Genomic DNA, 20,187 nt, shown 5'->3' with positions numbered 1-20,187 from the left:
AGTTAACCCCTATATACTGAAAGCTTTATTACATTGTAAGGGGAAGTTACCATCAGGAGTAGAAACTATGATTATTATTAAAAATGTGATTGAAGCTTGGCAAAGAATGGTAAAAATTACACAAGCTAACCCAAATTGGTCCAAATATCTTGTAATAGAAGGGAATCCCAATTTTGAACCAGCAGTAAGCTCTAAAGTATTCCATAGATGGAAGTTGAAAGGACTCATATATATGGAACAGTTAAGAGAAAGAGAGTCCAGAGGCTGCAAGTTCTTTCACAAGTTAAAAAATGGGTTCAATTTATCTGAAGGAATTTTTTGCTTATCTACAGGTCCATCACTTTTTCAATGAAAGAACTAAAGATCATACAGCTAGCGATCGGTGGACGATGATAGGACCAATTTTAAACATATACAAGAGGGAAATCACTCCATCTCTGTCCCCTATAAAATGCTTAAAACCTTCCAGGGTGCGGGGAATATAGAAAGAATTGCTACTAAGTGGGGCTGTTCAGTAGACATCATTCATAAGAGTTTTCAACTTGCAGATAAAGCTACATTAGCAACGTTATGGAGAGAATCCCACTTAAAAGTAATTAATAGAATGTATATTACACCAACAGTGAAAGCAAAATGGCATAAAGTTTCCAACAGGTGTTGCAAATGTAGTTTTCCAGCACTGGACTTAAGTCATTATTAATGGAGCTGTCCTAAAATTCAAAGGTTCTAGAAGTTGGTTAATCACTGGCTAAATAAAATAACTAGGAAGGAGGTAACACTACAAGAGGATCATATCTTCTTCCTTTTTGGATTCCTAATAAATCAGGTAAATAATACATTTGTGAATACAGTAATTTTGATAGGGAGATCATTAATTCTTAAACATTGGAAGTCTAAGGGGCCCATTTATCAAGCCCCGGATGGAGCTTGACAGCCCGTGTTTCTGGCGAGCCTGAAGGCTTGCCAGAAACACGTTATGAAGCAGCGGTCTAAAGACCGCTGCTCCATAACCTGTCCGCCTGCTCTGAGCAGGCGGACAGACATCGCCGCAATTCAACCAGATCAAGTACGATCGGGTTGGTTGACAACCCCCTGTTGGCGACTGATTGGCCGCTAATCTGCAGGGGGGCGGCGTTGCACCAGCAGCTCACAAGAATGACAAGAAGGTATTAATAAAACCTCTTCACAATTAATAGTAAAACAATATGACACCTCGATAAATTCGGAAAGTAAAGATAAAGGGGCATATTTATTAAGCTCCGTATGGAGCGTGATGCCCCGAGTTTTTGGCGAGCCTGCAGGCTCGCCAGAAACAGCAGTTATGAAGCAGCGGTCACAAAGACCGCTGCTCCATAACCTGTCCGCCTGCTCAGACATTGCCGCAATTCAACCCGATCGAGTACGATCGGGTTGATTGACACCCCCCTGCTGGCGTCCGATTGGCCGCGAGTCTGCAGGGGACGGCGTTGCACCAGCAGCTCTTGTGAGCTGCTGGTGCAATGCTGAATACGGCAAGCGTATTGCTCGCCGTATTCAGCGAGGTCTGGCGGACCTGATCCGCACTGTCGGATCAGGTCCGCCAGACCTTGATAAATTGGGGCCAAAGCCTTTTTAGACGATCTGAATTTCTAACCCATGCAATAGAAAGAAATGAATATCCCAGTATAGTGGCAGGTATCTAAGGGAAGATTGTTTTTTTTTTTTTTTTTTTTTTTTTTTTCTTTTTGTTTTGAATGGAAAAGATTTATAATATATCATGTTTAGGTTGATGTATTTTGATGTCATTTGTTGATGACAATTTAAAGATAAAACAACCAGCAGGGTGGATAATGTGTAATATATATGAGATCAGAATGTTTCGTAACGCTGCTAATGTACGTAAGCATGTAAGAATTTTTTTTTACCTTTTGGAAATGATGCTAATGTAGTATGCTGACTAGAGTTTTACCCATCTTCAATGTGAATATTTTGTCATACATACAAGAGCAGAATGCTTTAGAATGTTGTTTAAGTACGTAAGCATGTAAAGAATGATTTTCCTTGTTATATGCGAGAGACTTTGATGGAAAGGAGTCCTGCGAGACCCAATAATGATAAGTAATTTGACGATATGTACATTGACACCCTGCTGGATTAAAAAATAAAGAATAATAAAAAATAAAAAAGTATTGTAGCTACAGGTTATATTTACCTTAGGGCTCTCCTTGCTCTCCAGAGCACTTTAAGGTAAGTACTGTAGCTACAGGTGATCATTTTCAATTTTAAACGAAATGAATGCTGCGGTGGCTGTGGTGTGCTTCTAAAGACATAGGGGCTAATTTATCAAAGTCTGGCGGACTTGAAATGCTGTAGCGTAGCATGTCCGCCAGCGCCAGACATAGCTGAATGCCGACAGCATACGCTGTCAGCATTTAACATTGCACAAGCTTCGTGGCCAATCATCCGCTAGCAGGGGGTGTCAATCAACCCCATCATATGCGATCGGGCGGATTGATGTCCGCAGCCTCAGAGGCGGAGGATGAGTTAAGGAGCAGCGGTCTTAAGACCACTGATTCTTAACTCCTGTTTCCAGCAAGCCTGAAGGCTCATGCGGAAACAGAGGTATTGGGGCCGATACAGACCTTGTTAAATCGGCCCCATAATTTGTATCATATAAGTCACTGCTGACTCTCTGAGAAGGAATGGTGGTTGAATACTAGTGCAGAGGCCCTCACAGGATATGTACATATGCCACAGAAAAACAGTCATTCATTATATTAGAAGCATTTTAGCTAATGGAAGTATATTGCAAAAATGCTGCTATTTCCAAATGAAATGCACCCATGCACATTTCATGTTTGACCGTTCTATCCCTTTAATGTTAATCCCTGCCTCTGTAACTTTGCAATGCTGTGAGAACAAACTAACAATTTTCCACCTGTAGAGCTAATATTCATGCAGACTCTGCAGCTGCTAAAGTTTAACCTTTCTCCAGAATTGGCAATTATCAAGAACATATTTCCTTGTTTCCTGCTCATATAAATGAGAACAGGATCTAATTTGCCTTAAGTCACTGCCCGTACATAACCTCAGTCACACAGACATTTCTGGAAGCTTTTCCACGTTTCTCTCTGTATAATTTGGAACTGATCAAATGTGTATATGTGTCTGTCTACATGTGGGTATATGTAGGTGTCTGTATATGTATATATGTATATGTTTGCATGTGTATGCATATGTGTGCTTGGATATATATGAGCGTGAATGTGTATGTGCATGTATATATGTATGAGTGTGAATATGTGTGTATGCATGTGTATGTATATGTGTGTGGGTGTATGTGTGTCTCTGTGTGTATGAGTGTGAATGTGTGAGTACTTATGTGTGTACAGTATGTGTGCCTCAATATGTATAAGTGAGAATGTGTGTGTGTATGTGTGTGTATGTATGTGTGTATGTGTGCCTCTGTGTATATGAGTATGAATGTGTGTGTGTGTATCTGTGTATGTGTCTCTCTGTGTATATGACTGTGAATGTGTGTGTGTATGTGTGCCTCTGTGTATATGAGTACGAATGTGTGTGTGTATGTATGTGTGTATGTGTGCCTCTGTGTATATGAGTATGAATGTGTGTATGTGTGTGTATGTATATGTGTATGTCTGCCTCTGTGTATATGAGTGTGAATGTGTGTGTGTGTATGAATGTGTGTGTGTGTATGTGTGTGCATGTGCACCCCTATTTATATGAATGTGTGTGTGTGTGTATGTATTTGTGTATGTGTGCCTCTGTGTATATGAGTACGAATGTGTGTGTGTATCTGTGTATGTGTGCCTCTGTGTATATGAATATGTGTGTGTATGTATTTGTGTATGTGTGCCTCTATGTATATGAGTACCAATGTGTGTGTGCATCTGTGTATATGTGCCTCTGCGTATATGAATATGTGTGTATGTATTTGTGTATGTGTGCCTCTGTATATGAGTACGAATATGTGTGTGCATCTGTGTATGTGTTTCTCTGTGTGTATGAATGTGTGTGTATGTATGTGTGTAGTTGTGCCTCTGCGTTCATGAGTGCAAATGTGTGTGTATGTGTGCCTCTGTGTGTATGAATGTGTGTGTATATTTGCCTCTGTGTATATAAGTATGAATATGTGTGTATATGTGTGCATGTGTGTTTAAATAATTCAATATGCATGTAAAAGTGTGTATGGGTATGTATGAATGTGTAAGGTTAAAATCTTTATTGTGTGGGCATTAATAGCAATTATGGAGTAAAATTGTTCTCACATATGTGATAATTAAAAATAATGCGCCTAGATTAAGAGGCTTGCGTTAGGCTTAAAAAGCAGCGTTGAGAGGTCTCAACACTGCTTTTTAACGCCCGCTGGTATTACGAGTCTTGAAATGACAGGTGTACTGCTCACTTTTTTTTGGCAGACTAGAAAATACTGCAAATCCACTTACGTCAATTGCGTATCCTATATTTTCAATGTGATTTTCCTAACGCCGGTATTACGAGTCTTCAAAAAAGTGAGCGGTAGACCCTCACATGTCAAGCCTGGTACCGCATTTTAAAGTCAGTAGTTAAGAGTTTTATGGGCTAACGCCGTAGTATAAAACTCTTAACTAAAGTGCTAAAAATTACACTAACACCCATAAACTACCTATTAACCCCTAAACCGAGGCCCCCCACATCGCAAACACTAAAATAAATTTTTTAACCCCTAATCTGCAACACCAGACATCGCCACCACTTTAATAAATATATTAACCCCTAAACCGCCGCACTCCTGCCTTGCAAACAGTTAAATTTTATTAACCCCTAATCTGCCGTCCCTAACATCGCCGCCACCTACCTACATTCATTAACCCCAATCTGCCGCCCCCAACATTGCCACAACTATATTAAATGTATTAACCCCAAAATCTAAGTCTAACCCTAACACCCCCCTAACTTAAATATAATTTAAATAAATCTAAATAAAATTACTAAAATTAAATAAATTATTCCTATTTAAAACTAAATACTTACCTATAAAATAAACCCTAAGCTAGCTGCAATATAACTAATAGTTACATTGTAGCTATCTCAGGGTTTATTTTATTTTACAGGTAACTTTGTATTTATTTTAACTAGGTAGAATAGTTACTAAATAGTTATTAACTATTTAATAAACTACCTAGTTAAAATAAATACAAATTTACCTGTAAAATAAAATCTAAACTAAGTTACAATTTCACCTAACACTACACTATAATTAAATTAATTCCCTAAATTAACTACAATTAAATACAATTAAATTATCTAAAGTACGGAGAAAAAACACTAAATTACAGAAAATAATAAAATAATTACAAGTTTTTTAAACTAATTACGCCTAATCTAATTCCCCTAATAAAATAAAAAAAGCCCCCCAAAATAATGAAAAGCCCTACCCTGTATTAAATTACAAATATCCCTTAAAAGGGCCTTTTGCGGGGCATTGCCCCAAAGTAATCAGCTCTTTTACCTGTAAAAAAGTACAATACCCCCCAACATTAAAACCCACCACCCACACACCCAACCCTACTCTAAAACCCACCCAATACCCAATTAATAAAACCCAACACTAACCCCTTGAAGATCACCCTAACTTGAGAAGTCTTCACCCAACCGGGCCAAAGTCCTCAACAAACCCGGGCGAAGTGGTCCTCCAGACAGGCAGAAGTCTTCATCCAAGCCTGGAAGAAGAGATCCTCCAAATTGGCAGAAGTCTTCATCCAGAAGGCATCTTCTATCTTCATCCATCCGGCACTGAGCGCCTCCATCTTCAAGACATCCAACATGGAGCATCCTCTTTATCCGACGGCTTCTTCAACAATGACGGGTCCTTTAAGTGACATCATCCAAGATGGCGTCCCTTCAATTCCGATTGGCTGATAGAATTTTATCAGCCAATCAGAATTAAGGTAGGAAAAATCCTATTGCTGATGCAATAGGATTGAGCTCACATTCTATTGGCTGATTGGAACAGCTAATAGAATGCAAGCTCAATCCTATTGGCTGATTGCATCAGCCAATAGGATTTTCCCTACCTTAATTCCGATTGGCTGATAGAATTCTATCAGCCAATTGGAATTGAAGGGACGCCATCTTGGATGACGTCACTTAAAGGACCCGTCATTGTTGAAGAAGCCGTCGGATGAAGAGGATTCTTCGTGTCGGATGTCTTGAAGATGGAGCCACTCCGCGCTGGATGGGTGAAGATAGAAGATGCCGTCTGGATGAAGACTTCTGCCCGTCTGGAGGACCTCTTCTTCCCATCTTGGATGAAGACTTCTGTCCGTCTGGAGGACCACTTCATCCGGCTTCGTTGAGGACTTCGGCCCGGTTGTGTGAAGACTTCTCAAGGTAGGGTGATCTTCAAGGGGTTAGTGTTAAGTTTTATTAAGGGGGGATTGGGTGGGTTTTAGAGTAGGGTTGGTTGTGTGGGTGGTGGGTTTTAATGTTGGGGGGGTATTGTACTTTTTTTTACAGGTAAAAGAGCTGATTACTTTGGGGCAATGCCCTGCAAAAGGCCCTTTTAAGGGCTATTTGTAATTTAGTATAGGGTAGGGCTTTTTATTATTTTGGGGGGATTTTTTATTTTATTAGGGGGATTAGATTAGGTGTAATTAGTTTAAAAAAATTGTAATTATTTTATTATTTTATGTAATTTAGTGTTTTTTTTCCATACTTTAGATAATTTTATTTAATTGTAGTTAATTTAGGGAATTAATTTAATTATAGTGTAGTGTTACGTGTAATTGTAACAGGTTGGATTTTATTTTACAGGTACTTTTGTATTTATTTTAACTAGGTAGTTATTAAATAGTTATTAACTATTTAATAACTATTGTACCTAGTTAAAATAAATACAAAGTTGCCTGTAAAATAAAAATAAACCCTAAGCTAGTTACAATGTAACTATTAGTTATATTGTAGCTATCTTAGGGTTTATTTTCTAGGTAAGTATTTAGTTTTAAATAGGAATAATTTAGTTAATTGTAGTCATTTTATTTAGATTTATTTAAATTATATTTAAGTTAGTGGCTGTTAGGGTTAGACTTAGGTTTAGGGGTTAATAACTTTAATATAGTGGCAGCGACATTGGGGGCGGCAGTTAGGGGTTAATAAAGATAATGTAGGTATCGGCAATGTTGGGGGCAGCAGTTTAGGGTTTCATAACTATAATGTAGGTGGCGGCGGTGTCCGGAGCGGCAGATTAGGGGTTAATAATTTAATGCAGGTGTTGGCGATGTCGGGGGCGGCAGATTAGGGGTTAATAAGTGTAAGATTAAGGATATTTAGACTCGGGATTCATGTTAGGGTGTTAGGTGTAGACATAAATGTTATTTCCCCATAGGAATCAATGGGGCCGTGTTAGGAGCTGAACGCTGCTTTTTTGCAGGTGTTAGGTTTTTTTTTCATCCGGCTCTCCCCCATTGATTCCTATGGGGAAATCATGCACGAGCACATTTAGCCAGCTCACTGCTACCATAAGCAGCGCTGGTATTGAGGTGAGATGTGGAGCAAAATTTTGCTCTCCGCTCACTTTTCTGCGGCTAACGCCGGGTTTGAGAAAACCTGTAATACCAACGCTGTCTGTAGGTGAGCGGTGAGCATAAACTGCTCGTTAGCACCGCACAGCCTTACCGACAAAACTCGTAATCTAGGCGATGGTGTTTTATTTGGCTATAGGGTAAACTGAGAGTTGGTGTTTTTGTACCTGTCGCTATTGGACACAAGAGGGGAGATAATACTTACAATGAACCCCAGCCCAACTCACAAGTACCTGCCTATCATATACACTTCATTGTATTATAATGAGGTTTTAGTAATATATTACCTTCTACATAGCCATGAATATTATAATTACTATTTATTTTTTTGCATGTAGTTGGATGTTTGTTCTCAATGCATTCAGCATTTTATAGTCTCATAAATTAAAATTCTTATTTCAGTTACTGAGAATCCAACATGACATCTGGAGTAGTCTAAAAATACCATGACAATGTAAATGTCAAAAAAGATTGTGACATTTTATTTGTCCCAACACAGTTTGATTTTGGATGATACAATATGTTTACTGCATTTCTAATAAGCCCATAAAGTTCAAAAGCCTTATCGCCGGCTTCAGTCCAAAGCATAATCTATTCATATAATCAAAAGCAAAATGAAATGATAATAACTTTGTATAGCAGAGAACAGATCCACTCATAAATTAAAATACATTAGTACATTTTATCATTAGTCTATAACTAGATTTATTTTCTCAATAAAATAAAGCTAAATATGTATTCCCTATTAAAAAGGAACTAAATAAATGTAAGTTTGAGTAATGTCTATAAGATGGGCACAAACAAAAAAATAAATGGTTTTTGTTATTTGTTAAGGGGGTTATTGGAATTAGTTAAAGGACCACTCAATGCAGTATAATCCCATAACTAACAAGTGCATCATAAAAATACAAAATAAAGAAGAATAGAGGGGCGCCTCATGTGTGGTATCATCAAATCAACAACCAAAAAATGACACAGATCAGGCCAAATGCGTACTCACATATTCCAGGAGCACACTTATGTGCTGGTAGAGGCAGGCTGCAGAATTATAGAGGTGTAACAGCTCACCCACTTAGGAGCGCTCTTAGCGAGAAATGTTGGTGCTACAATGGAAACATAAAATGCAGGCACTACATGTGCAGACTATTAATGATGCAACCGATAGTAATTTCTTGATGTACAGGGTACTCACATACTCCAGGAGCACACCATACTCCAGGAGCACATGGGTGTGCTCCTGGAGTATGTGAGTACCCTATACATCAAGAAATTACTATCGGTTGCATCATTAATAGTCTGCAAAGTAAAGTGTATTAATATAACAGTGTTGATTATGCAAAACTGGGGATTGGGTAATAAAGGGATTCTCTATCTTTTTAAACAATAACCATTCTAGAGTAGACTGTTCCTTTAAGTAGTAGCTACTGCTGATGCTGAAAGACCATTTTTCTTTCTTTTTTTAAGAGGATAGGACTGGCCAAAATTTGAATCTTATAATCCTGTAATTATTGACTGATGCCAGACTCAATTACTGACAAGGACATTGCTAAATCAGTATTGGTTAAAAGGACATGAAACCCATATATTTTTTTTTATCTTTATTATTTTTTATAGTAATTTTTCTCAAGACAATAGCACACATAATTATCTAAGATAAAACATGTCTACAGAACAGTATTGTAAAGGATTTAATATGTCAAGATATCCTTTAGAGAACTGACAAAAATAAGTTAAGATGACCCTGACTTAAATATTCCTTTAAAGGATTAACAAAGATAAGATAACTCTATCTTAAATAACGATGTCATCAAATCCTTTATATAATAACAGATACTTTACTAATAAAGTATATGTAGAGAAAAAGAAAAAGAGAAAGGTTTCATATTCTTTAATGTAAATTCAATTGTACTTTTGAAGCATTTTGCTTCCTTAGAGTAACAATTTAACCACACAAGCAAATCAACTACATTTTCTTCTTTACTAAATTCATTTGTTTGTTTTTTCCTTATCAGAACATTGTTACCAGGAACCAGGATTTCCTGTGGATTTGCATTTAGTCTGGATTTTGAATAGTGCTGATAGACATTAGACATTTGTGTATTAGGAAGTTTACTATGAAATCTCACAAGATTAAGTGAAATCCCACAAGATCACAAAGCACAGAAAGGGTGCAGCACAGATGATGCTGATTGGCTGATATTCTTTCATCATGCAAACAACAGTAATAAGCTGAATGATAATAATAATGCAGTACTTTCTCTGAGGAACAAAAGACATTTTGAAGTATAATATTTTTTTACATTGAGATGTTCATGGGATATTTTCAAGTCAGCTTTGTAAAGATATGTTGCAATATTTTTTTTGCATATGGGCAATAGATCCCTTTAAAGGGACATTGTGCTAAAGAACGCTCTATCATCCATACTAAAGGGCAGCATCTACACATATTGTGATTTTTATTGCCTACATCAGTTTGAAGAAAACACATTCAAATATATAAATTGAAACTAATACAACAGTGTCAGTTGTATCCTTCAACATGTATTAGCATGAAATGACTCTTGCTCAAAGAGCATAAGTGGGAAATGTCTATCAACCAATTAGCATTAAGAAGAAGAACAAAACTTCTACAGCCATATCTGTTTAAAATTATACAGTTGTTTCTTCATTTTTTATTAAAATAAAAAAATATATATTAATATTTATATTAATATTTATATGTTGCTCTTTCATTTTGATGATAAAATAATCAGTACAGCCAATTGTTCCCAATTGGCTGTACTGGACAGCCAAGTGTGCAGAACACAGAATGTATTCCAATTAGGAGGGTATTGCATTGGTTTAATCAATTAACAAATCAGACACCACTAAACTGACTCCAACAGTGGTTATTGTAAAGAATCACCCCCTTGAAAATAATCACATTTTGTTGCTTTACAGCATGAAATAAAGACAGACAGTTTTTGTTTATCCAGTTGTAATTACTCAGTGCAACTTATAACATCCAACTGAAAGATATAACACCAACATGTCAGACAAAAATAAAAACAATTTAAAAACAGAATCACTGAGTTACAAAAAGGATCTCCCCCTCCTAAAATTACTTGTAAACTCAATCAGGTGTAGCTAATCACCTTCTCAACGGCACACACAAAGCCATTTGACCTTCAACTGTGATGAGCTGTGGGCATATTGGTTTGCTCAGCATGAAAAGAGCTTTCCTGGAGCATCTCAGTCACTGGTAGTGCAACTGAAGCAAACAATCAACTATGGGTGGCAAGGCACTGTCAAAAGATCTCTGGGATAATGTTGTGGGCAGGCACAAGTCAGAAGATGGATACAAGAAAATATCAAAGGCTTTATCAATGCCTAGAAGCACAGTGAAGTCTATTATTAAGAAGTGGAAGGTATTTGGTACAACACAGACCCTCTCTGGATCAGGTCGTCACTCAAAACTGGATGATAGATCCAGGAGGAAACTGATCAGAGGGGCTACCAAGAGGCCCACAGCAACTCTGAAGCAGTTGCAGGAATTTATGACAAAGAGTGGTCATTGTGTGCATGGGAGGGTTGCAAGAAAAAAGACACTCCTCAAGAAAGGCCACACGCAGTCATGACTGAGCTTTGCTATAACACACCTAGGAGATTCTGAGGCCACATGGGAAAAAATGTAATAGTCAGATGAGATTAAAATTGAATTATTTGGTTTCAACACCAAACAATATGTCTGGAGGAAATCCAATACAGCTCACCATCCAAATAACACCATACCTAAGGTAAAGCATGGAGGTGGTAATATCCTGTTATGGAGGTGTTTCTCTGCAACAGGCACTGGAGCACTTTTCAGGATAGAAGGAATAATGGATGGGGCAAAATATAGTCAAATTCTTGAGGAAAATCTGCTGCCCTCTGCCAGGAAGTTGTCAATGGGAAGAAGGTTTACCTTCCAACATGACAATGACCCAAAGCACACAGCAAAAAATTACCACACAGTGGTTGAAGAAGAAAAAGTTGAATGTCCTTTCATGGCCTAGTTAGAACCCAGACTTATACCCCATTGAATATCTGTGGCATGATTTGAAGACTGCCGTCCTCAAACGGTCACCATCAAATGTAACAGAACTTGAGCAGTTCTGCAAAGAAGAGTGGGCAAATATTGCACAGTCTAGATGTGCACAGTTAGTAGAGACAAATCCCAACAGACTAAAGGCTGTAATTAAAGCAAAAGGTGATTCAACAAAATATTGACACAATGGGGGTGATCCTTTTTGCAACTCAGTGATTCTGTTTTTGAATTGTCTTTATTTTTGTCTAACATGTTGGTGTTATATCTTTCACTTGGATGTTATAAGTTGCACTGAGAAATTACAACTGGATAAACAAAATTTGTGTCTGTCTTTATTTCAGGCTGCAAAACAACTCAATGTGATTATTTTCAAGGGGGGTGATTATTTTCAATACCCACTGTATGTCACATAATGTGAAATGTGCACCTTACATGCCAGGTGCAATAAATAATATGCTTTAAAATACTTTTAAAATAGCTTAATTGGTTTAGAGTTCAAAAGTCTTCTTTTTGAAACCTCAAATCAAGCTTATTTTTCTGTCAAATTGCATGTCTTTTATGCGCCATTTTTCCTTTTATTGAATCAGCCCCATAGACTGAGTCATTTAAATTACAATGTTCTGCTTTGAATAACAGGCTGGGAAATAACGGTGTGAGATTTAATTGGGCTGTCATCAAAGTCAAATACTTGCAGCCGAGAGAAAATTATAGCTATAACTTTTGCAAGGAGATATCAATATTTTAAATATTAACTGTTGTGGTAATTTCATTTTATTGAACATGGTTTAATATTACTTCAGTAGAAATCATGAAAGAACTGCAATTATTTTCACTAGCCTAGTATTCAGTTTAACTCTTAAAACCAAAGGGCAAATGCAAATTACATATCGAGAGCCATCTGGTTTGTTGTTAGAAAGTAGAAAATATTCTCTGTGTAGCTGAAATATCACCAATGTCTTGTTAATAAAATTTGACTTGCATTTGAATTGGATTTGGTTTTATACAAATGATACTGGAATAATAGAAACCTATGATGCATTTTTTTACCTGGTTGGACTAAAGCACTTTGGAATTTTACATATGAGTAAAATTTATAAAAGCCCAGTATAGATCTGTAATACTTCAGTGAACAAGTTGTCTTTGGTCTATTTAAATGCTTTTGTTAAAGGGTCTCTTCAATATTATGGCAGAGAACTAGATGCTGAACACCCAGCACCACATGTTCAATAAACTCTTAGAAAATGTACCTACATTGAACTTAAAATAGATGGGTTACTGATTATACAGTCTTAAAAGGCACAGCAGGGTCAACATGAATTGTATGGATAATTTAACAGGCATTCAGTATAGAGGAAGAACATTGAGTCTCATGGTATAAGCGTTCTTCACAATCTGAAGGCACTGTGGTTGGTTTTATGGAAGACTACAAAATGGTGTAATTCAGTAGTCAAGACTTCAAATCATAAATGCTTAAGAGGGAATTTCCTTAGCAACAATCAAAGTAATTAATCCTGAGTGTATGAAAAAATTAGATTTGAAGTATGACTGAAGCCTAATTTTTTTAAGGGAACGTTCACAATCAAGCAACATACCTTAATTTTGTACTTATGAGGTCTGTGGGGCTGATTTATCAATGTCTGTTCTACATGATACAATGAAGCGTATCATGTGTCTCTAATCCTCTATATCCATGATAAATTTGATGCTTTGGTTGAAGTTTGAAACTTTTCATGTACATAGTTATGGTGGTTTTGGCCATATTCTCATATATTTTTTGCCCACTAGATACACCAAGTAACATGAGATATATGATGGATAATTGTTAAATTCCCCATGTCAGATACCACATCCCTTAAACATAGATATATTTACAATGAGCACATATAAAAGTATCAGGAACATAATAATTGTCTGTCTAGTCGTTAACTCAAAGGCTGAGAAGAGGTTTCACATAACATTTTCCCAACTCTCTGGAGGGAACACACAATATGACCCCATGAGTTATTGTGTCTAGGAATCACAACATAGAAGGAAGTTTTAATTAGAAAGCCAAGGTTAATAAGTGGCAGCCATCAAAGTACAAATAATAATCCAGTAGAAGATTCATGGATTTAAGGTGAAAAGTCAAATAACACTCAAGGCATAAACAGATAGAATTGATAACAAGGAAAGTGGTCAAGGAAAATGTCTAGATAAATAACTAGAATACCATTAATAAAGCATTGCAGATCAAGAGATGGGCAGTAATTAATTTCAAATGCATTAAAATACAAGTCAAACATGATTCAAGCAACCCTTGACAAGATGATGTATGAAATGAGACCAGCAAGCCAGTGCAGAGAATGACTTGACAGTGTGTGACAACACAATTATGTGACTTTCCATGATAACTAAATGACCTGAAAAGGAAGCAGCTAGTGTAAAAAGTGTCTAGATTACAATCCATATATACATTTGCACCATTAAATATCTATATTTTGTATTATTATTATTATTATTATTATTATATTTTGTTTATGAAGTACCAACATATTTTGCAGTGTTGTCCATGGATACAATTCATTTAAATAAAACAATACAAGACTTGTAAGAGACAGGACAAAATTTACAAACACATACAGGAAGGATTGAGGGCCCTATTCCCGTGGGAACTTACAATATAGAAGGGTAGGAGGTTGAGAAACAGGAGGTGAGGACTGCAAGATTGGGAAAGATGTTAATACAGAGTTGGATGAGGGAAATGTTAGGTAAGTGAAATTAATGTATTATTGAGTTGGGTGGTAGGCTTCCCTGAACAGAAAAGTCTTCAGGGAACATTTAAAGGAAGACAGATTATGGCAAAGCCTGGCAGCACGGGGGAGAGTGTTCCAGAGGGTAGGTGCTGCACGACAGAAGTCCTGCAGTCTAGCATGAGAGGAGGTAATAGTTGAGGATGCAAGGAGCAGGTCATTGTTGGATCTTAGTGGATGGGCTGGAGTATACTTGTGTATTAGAGAGGATAGGTAGAGGGGAGTGGCGTTGGTGAGAGCTTTGTATGTAAGGGTGAGAATTTTGAATTTAATTCTGCTGTGAATGGGGAGCCAATGAAGGGACTCGCAGAGAGGTGCAACAGATACAGATCGACGGGAAAGGTGGATCAGCCTGGCAGAGACATTTAGGATGGATTGAAGGGGGGAGAGGCGGGAAAGAAGAAGGCCAGCGAGGAGGTTATTGCAGTAGTCAAGTCGGGAGATAACAAGGGAGTGGATTATTTGCTTTGTGGTGTCAGCGCTCAGAAAAGGGCAAATTTTGGAAATATTGCGTAGATAGTTGCGGCAGGATGTAGAAAGCAATTGGATATGGGGGACGAAGGAAAGATTTGAGTCAAGTGTGACTCCGAGGCAGCGGACTTGGGGCGATGGGGAAATGGTGATGCCGTCAACAAGGATAGAGAAGTCAGAAGTCAGCGAAGACCTTGAGGGGAGATAAGAGGAAGCTCAGTCTTGGACATGTTAAACTTTAGGTGGTGAGAGGCCATCCAGGAAGAAATGCCAGATAAGCAGTCGCTGACATGAGAAAGGACAGAGGGAGAGCGAGCAGGGGTGGAGAGGTAGATCTGGGTGTCATCAGCATAGAGGTGATATTTGAAGCCATAACTGTTGATAAGTTTACCCAGCGAAGAAGTATAGATGGAGAAGAGTAGAGGACCCAGAACAGATCCTTGAGGTACTCCAACAGACAGAAGCATAGGAGAGGAGGAGTCGCCGGCAAATGACACAGAAAAAGACCTGTGAGAAAGATAGGAGTGAATCCAGGAAAGAGCAGTGTCACAGAGGCCAAAGGAGCTAAGGGTCTGTAGGAGGAGGGGGTGGTCAACTGTGTCGAAGGCAGTTGAGAGGTTGAGTAAGATGAGTATAGAGTAGTGGCCAATATTTTTTGCAGAGAGAAGCTCGTTTGTAACCTTGGTGAGGGCAGTCTCAGTTGAGTGTTTTGGGCGGAATCCAGATTGCAGTGGGTCAAGCAAGGAGTTGGCGGACAGGAAGTGGGTTAGGCGATTGTAAACTAGTTTTTCAATGAGTTTTGATGTTAGTGGAAGCAGTGATATGGGGCGGTAGCTTTCAGGAGAATTAGGGTCGAGGAAGGGTTTTTTGAGTATGGGAGTGACTTTTGCGTGTTTGAAAGAAGATGGGAATGAGCCGGTAGAGAGAGAGATAGGTTGAAGATGTGGGTAAGAGTAGGAGTGAGGGTGGAAGACAGGGAGGGTATTAGATGGGAAGGGATATTAGATGGGAAGGGATAGGGTCGAATGGGCAGGTAAAATGCCTGTGTTAGTCCCTGAAAACTGTATTATATTTCCTCTTAAATTCAGAATTTCACATTGCTACCACACTCAATGCAGGAAATACATAATGTAGCGTGTATGTATCTTGTACTTTGCTCTGATGAAAATGAAGTCAATAAAGCCTGATTCGAATCATACTATAGGACATAAAGATAAATAAAGCATAAAGTACAGACAATTGGAGGTGGCGCCTACGGCAGTCTGGTGTGTAGTATTATAAATGCAAACTATTACTAAAAAAATGCTATATAAAATATTTAACAACTAATAAAACATTTAAATAATAAGACGCTTGTGTCAATGACATTCAAAATGTATAAAAGACATAAATACATTAATATATTAATATCATATAAATCATCTCTGCATTATTTGTAGTGTTAGTGGGTTAAATAGGCAATAGTTGGAGTCCCAACAAAGTTTGTATAGTGCATGAAACAGTGTTTATATAACAAAGTCAGGTCACTTAACCACCGCTTGATTATACCTTTACATGCCTGCTCCTTTGCCAATGTGGACAGAGTCTTTGTTCACCTTCTCTTGATGTGTTAAATCACAGACTGAAATTTTAGTATGATCAGTTCAGGTGGTCACATGGGTAATCTATTCTAATCATCACGTTTGTACAAGTGCGTGCACTATTTAGAAATGCGGCATCAAATGAGCAAAACTTCAAACTCCTACCACTGTCATCACTCGACCTCCACTCTTCTAGGAGTAACTTCTTAGCTGATATTGCGGTCCTGGGAGTTGTTTTTGGGCCACTGACTGGCCTTAAGTAATACAGCTAAAAATGGATATCTATGCATTTCGGGTCGTAGAAAGCCTTTGATGTATCTTGACAATGCAGAGATGATTTATATGATATGTATTTATGTATTTTATGAATATTTTTTAATGTAATTGACACCGGTGTCTTATTATTTATTTGTTTTATTAGGTATTAAACATTTTTTATTTAAACAGATATGTAGCAGGTTATAGTTAAAATGTGCAGATATAGAATGTGCTTTAAAGGGACACTGAACCCAATTTTTCTCTTTCGTGATTCAGATAGAGCATGCAATTTTAAGCAACTTTCTAATTTACTACTATTATCAATTTTTTTATTTGTTCTCTTGCTATCTTTATTTGAAAAAGAAGACATCTAAGCAAAGGAGACAGAAATTTTTGGTTCAGAACAACTGGAAAGCCCTTGTTTATTGGTGGGTGAATGTATTTACCAATTAGCAAAAACAACCCAGGTTGTACACCAAAAATGGGCCGGCACCTAAACTTACATTCTTGCTTTTCAAATAAAGATACCAAGAGAATGAAGAACATTTGATAATAGGAGTAAAGTAGAAAGTTGCTTAAAATGTCATGCTCTAGCTGAATCATGAAATAAAAAATTTGGGTTCAGTGTCCCTTTAACCATTTACTTGTCTCTTTCAGCAAATGTCTAGTTTTAGCTCCAAACAGATATGTAGCAGGTCATAGCTTAAATGTGCAGATATAGGATACGATTTAACCATTTTTTGTCTCTTTCAGAAAATTTCTAGTTTTAGCTCCAAACAGATATGTAGCAGGTCATAGTTAAAATGTGCAGATATAGGGGGATATTTATCAAAGCGTCAACTGAAAATACACTTCAATCCCACATCGTATTTTTCGCGAAATTGAGTTATCAAAGTGTCAAGATGTCAATTGTTGAAATTTGTGACATAATATATAAATGTAGCTATGTCTTGGACATTAACAGATGAAAAATAAAAGATTAGCTTTAAAGAAATGTGCTTGTTCATGGACAGAAATGAAGTGGTATAAATAAAGTTAGGAAAAACCTGAATAACATCGATGACTGTACTTGATGTGGTAAAAGCATCAGAAAGGACTGTGAGCAGAAGAATAGAGAGGAAATGCCTGAGACTGCAGTGAGTGCTATCAAGTGTCTGAGAATGCGCTGACAGCCTGACACTAGTGTAACACACCCCGTCCCTGATGGGGCCTTTCCCTTGCATAATCACTAGTAAAAAGGGCCTTGGCATACCTTACTTTCCCGTTCCCCATCTCTCTGGTGTTGCGCAGCCGCCGGCCTGACATTCTTGTGACTCAGTCTCACCTCCGTTGCCGCCTGGCCTGGGAGATCACGTGCGCATGTGCGTGACTCCCGGGCTCAAGCCCTGATGTGCGGCAGATAGTGGAAGCAGGCTGGTTGACCCGTGAACACCCGCTCAAAGTTAAAAAAAATATTTGTTTCAAAGCAGTTAGCAGCGTTAGTGCAGTGTGGTGTGGACAAGTGCCGCCCACCAAAATCCGTCACTCTAGGCACCAGCCTTGTTGGCCTATCCGTTAATACGCCCCTGCCAATGAGCCATAAGTATTTGTATATGTTAGCATATGTCCTTGTTTAAGCTATGTTGCTGGCCTCAACACAGTGATATACCATAATGTATAATCGTAATGTTCGCTGGTTTGTATTAGGAGAACACGGTTGGACATTACACCACAAAAGTCAATCAATCTAATCAACAAGGACAGCATTTGATGATGTTGTCTCAACACACATGTAAAACACACTCTGCTAGCAATCTGCCTCCATGGAGCCGGTCCCATAGAAGCCTATTAACCCTTTAACGACGCATGTCGTACAGGGTACGTCGCACACAACCTGGTCTTTAAAGACCAGCGACGTACCCTGTACGACATAAGGGTTTAAAGTGGCTGGAAGTGATCCTGATCGCTTACAGCCGCTTTCAAGGTATTGCTGTGATGCCTCGATATTGAGGCATCACTGCAATACCTTTTTTCCAAAACAGATGCAGAGAGAGCCACTCTGTGGCCCTCTCTGCACCGGTAGCGATGGGCCCGATCGTTGGTGGGTGGGAGCAGCTGCAGGGAGGCGGGTGGGCGGCCCATTGCTACCTGGTATCCGGTTCCTGAATGTGGAATGTGCACGCCGGGTGCCGGGAGCGTGCGGGGGGCCTGCAGGGAGCGTGCGCGTGCATGTGTGCACGCGATTGCGCAACAACCACTGCCACCAATGAATGAGTGAATGGGACACAGGAAGAGGGAGGGGGGAAATAACACTCAAAAGGATCTGGGAGGGGGAGAGGGAGGAGGGTATTGATGGGGGGCAGCTACACTACAGAAAAAATGTAATTACATAAAAAAAATAAAAAAAAACATTTTTGGGAGGCAAATTGGGTACTGGCAGACAGTACTTTTATTTTAGTACTGGCAGACTTTCTGCCAGTACTTAAGATGGCGGGGACAATTGTGGGGTGGGGGAGGGAAGAGAGATGTTTGGGAGGGATCAGGGGGTGGGATGTATCAGGTGGGAGGCTGATCTCTACACTAAAGCTAAAATTAACCCTGCAAGCTCCCTACAAGCTATCTAATTAACCCCTGCACTGCTGGGCATAATACACGTGTGATGCGCAGCAGCATTTAGCTGCCTTCTAATTACCAAAAAGCAACGCCAAAGCCATATATGTCTGCTATTTCTGAACAAAGGGGATCCCAGAGAAGCATTTACAACCATTTATGCCATAATTGCACAAGTTGTTTGTAAATAATTTCAGTGAGAAACCTAAAATTGTGAAAAATGTAACTTTTTTTTTTATTTGATCGCATTTGGCGGTGAAATGGTGGCATGAAATATACCAAGATGGGCCTAGATCAATACTTGGGGTTGTCTACTACACTACACTAAAGCTAAAATTAACCCTAGAAGCTCCCTACATGCTCCCTAATTAACCCCTTCACTGCTGGGCATAATACACGTGTGAGGCTCAGTGGCATTTAGCGGCCTTCTAATTGCCAAAAAGCAACACCAAAGCCATATATGTCTGCTATTTCTGAACAAAGAGGATCCCAGAGAAGCATATACAACCATTTATGCCATAATTGCAAAAGTTGTTTGTAAATCATTTCAGTGAGAAACCTAAAGTTTGTGAAAAAATTTGTGAAAAAGTGAACAATTTTTTTTATTTGATAGCATTTGGCGGTGAAATGGTGGCATGAAATATACCAAAATGGGCCTTGATCAATATTTTGGGATGTCTTCTAAAAAAAAATATATACATGTCAAGGGATATTTAGGGATTCCTGAAAGATATCAGTGTCCCAATGTAACTAGCGCTAATTTTGAAAAAAAGTGGTTTGGAAATAGCAAAGTGCTACTTGTATTTATGGCCCTATAACTTGCAAAAAAAGCAAAGAACATGTAAACATTGAGTATTTCTAAACTCAGGATA

Source organism: Bombina bombina, chromosome 10 (genome assembly GCF_027579735.1).
Source record: "Bombina bombina isolate aBomBom1 chromosome 10, aBomBom1.pri, whole genome shotgun sequence".
NCBI lineage: Eukaryota > Metazoa > Chordata > Amphibia > Anura > Bombinatoridae > Bombina > Bombina bombina.
The sequence above is the reverse complement of the archived record's forward strand: the minus strand, read 5'-3'. Positions refer to the sequence as shown.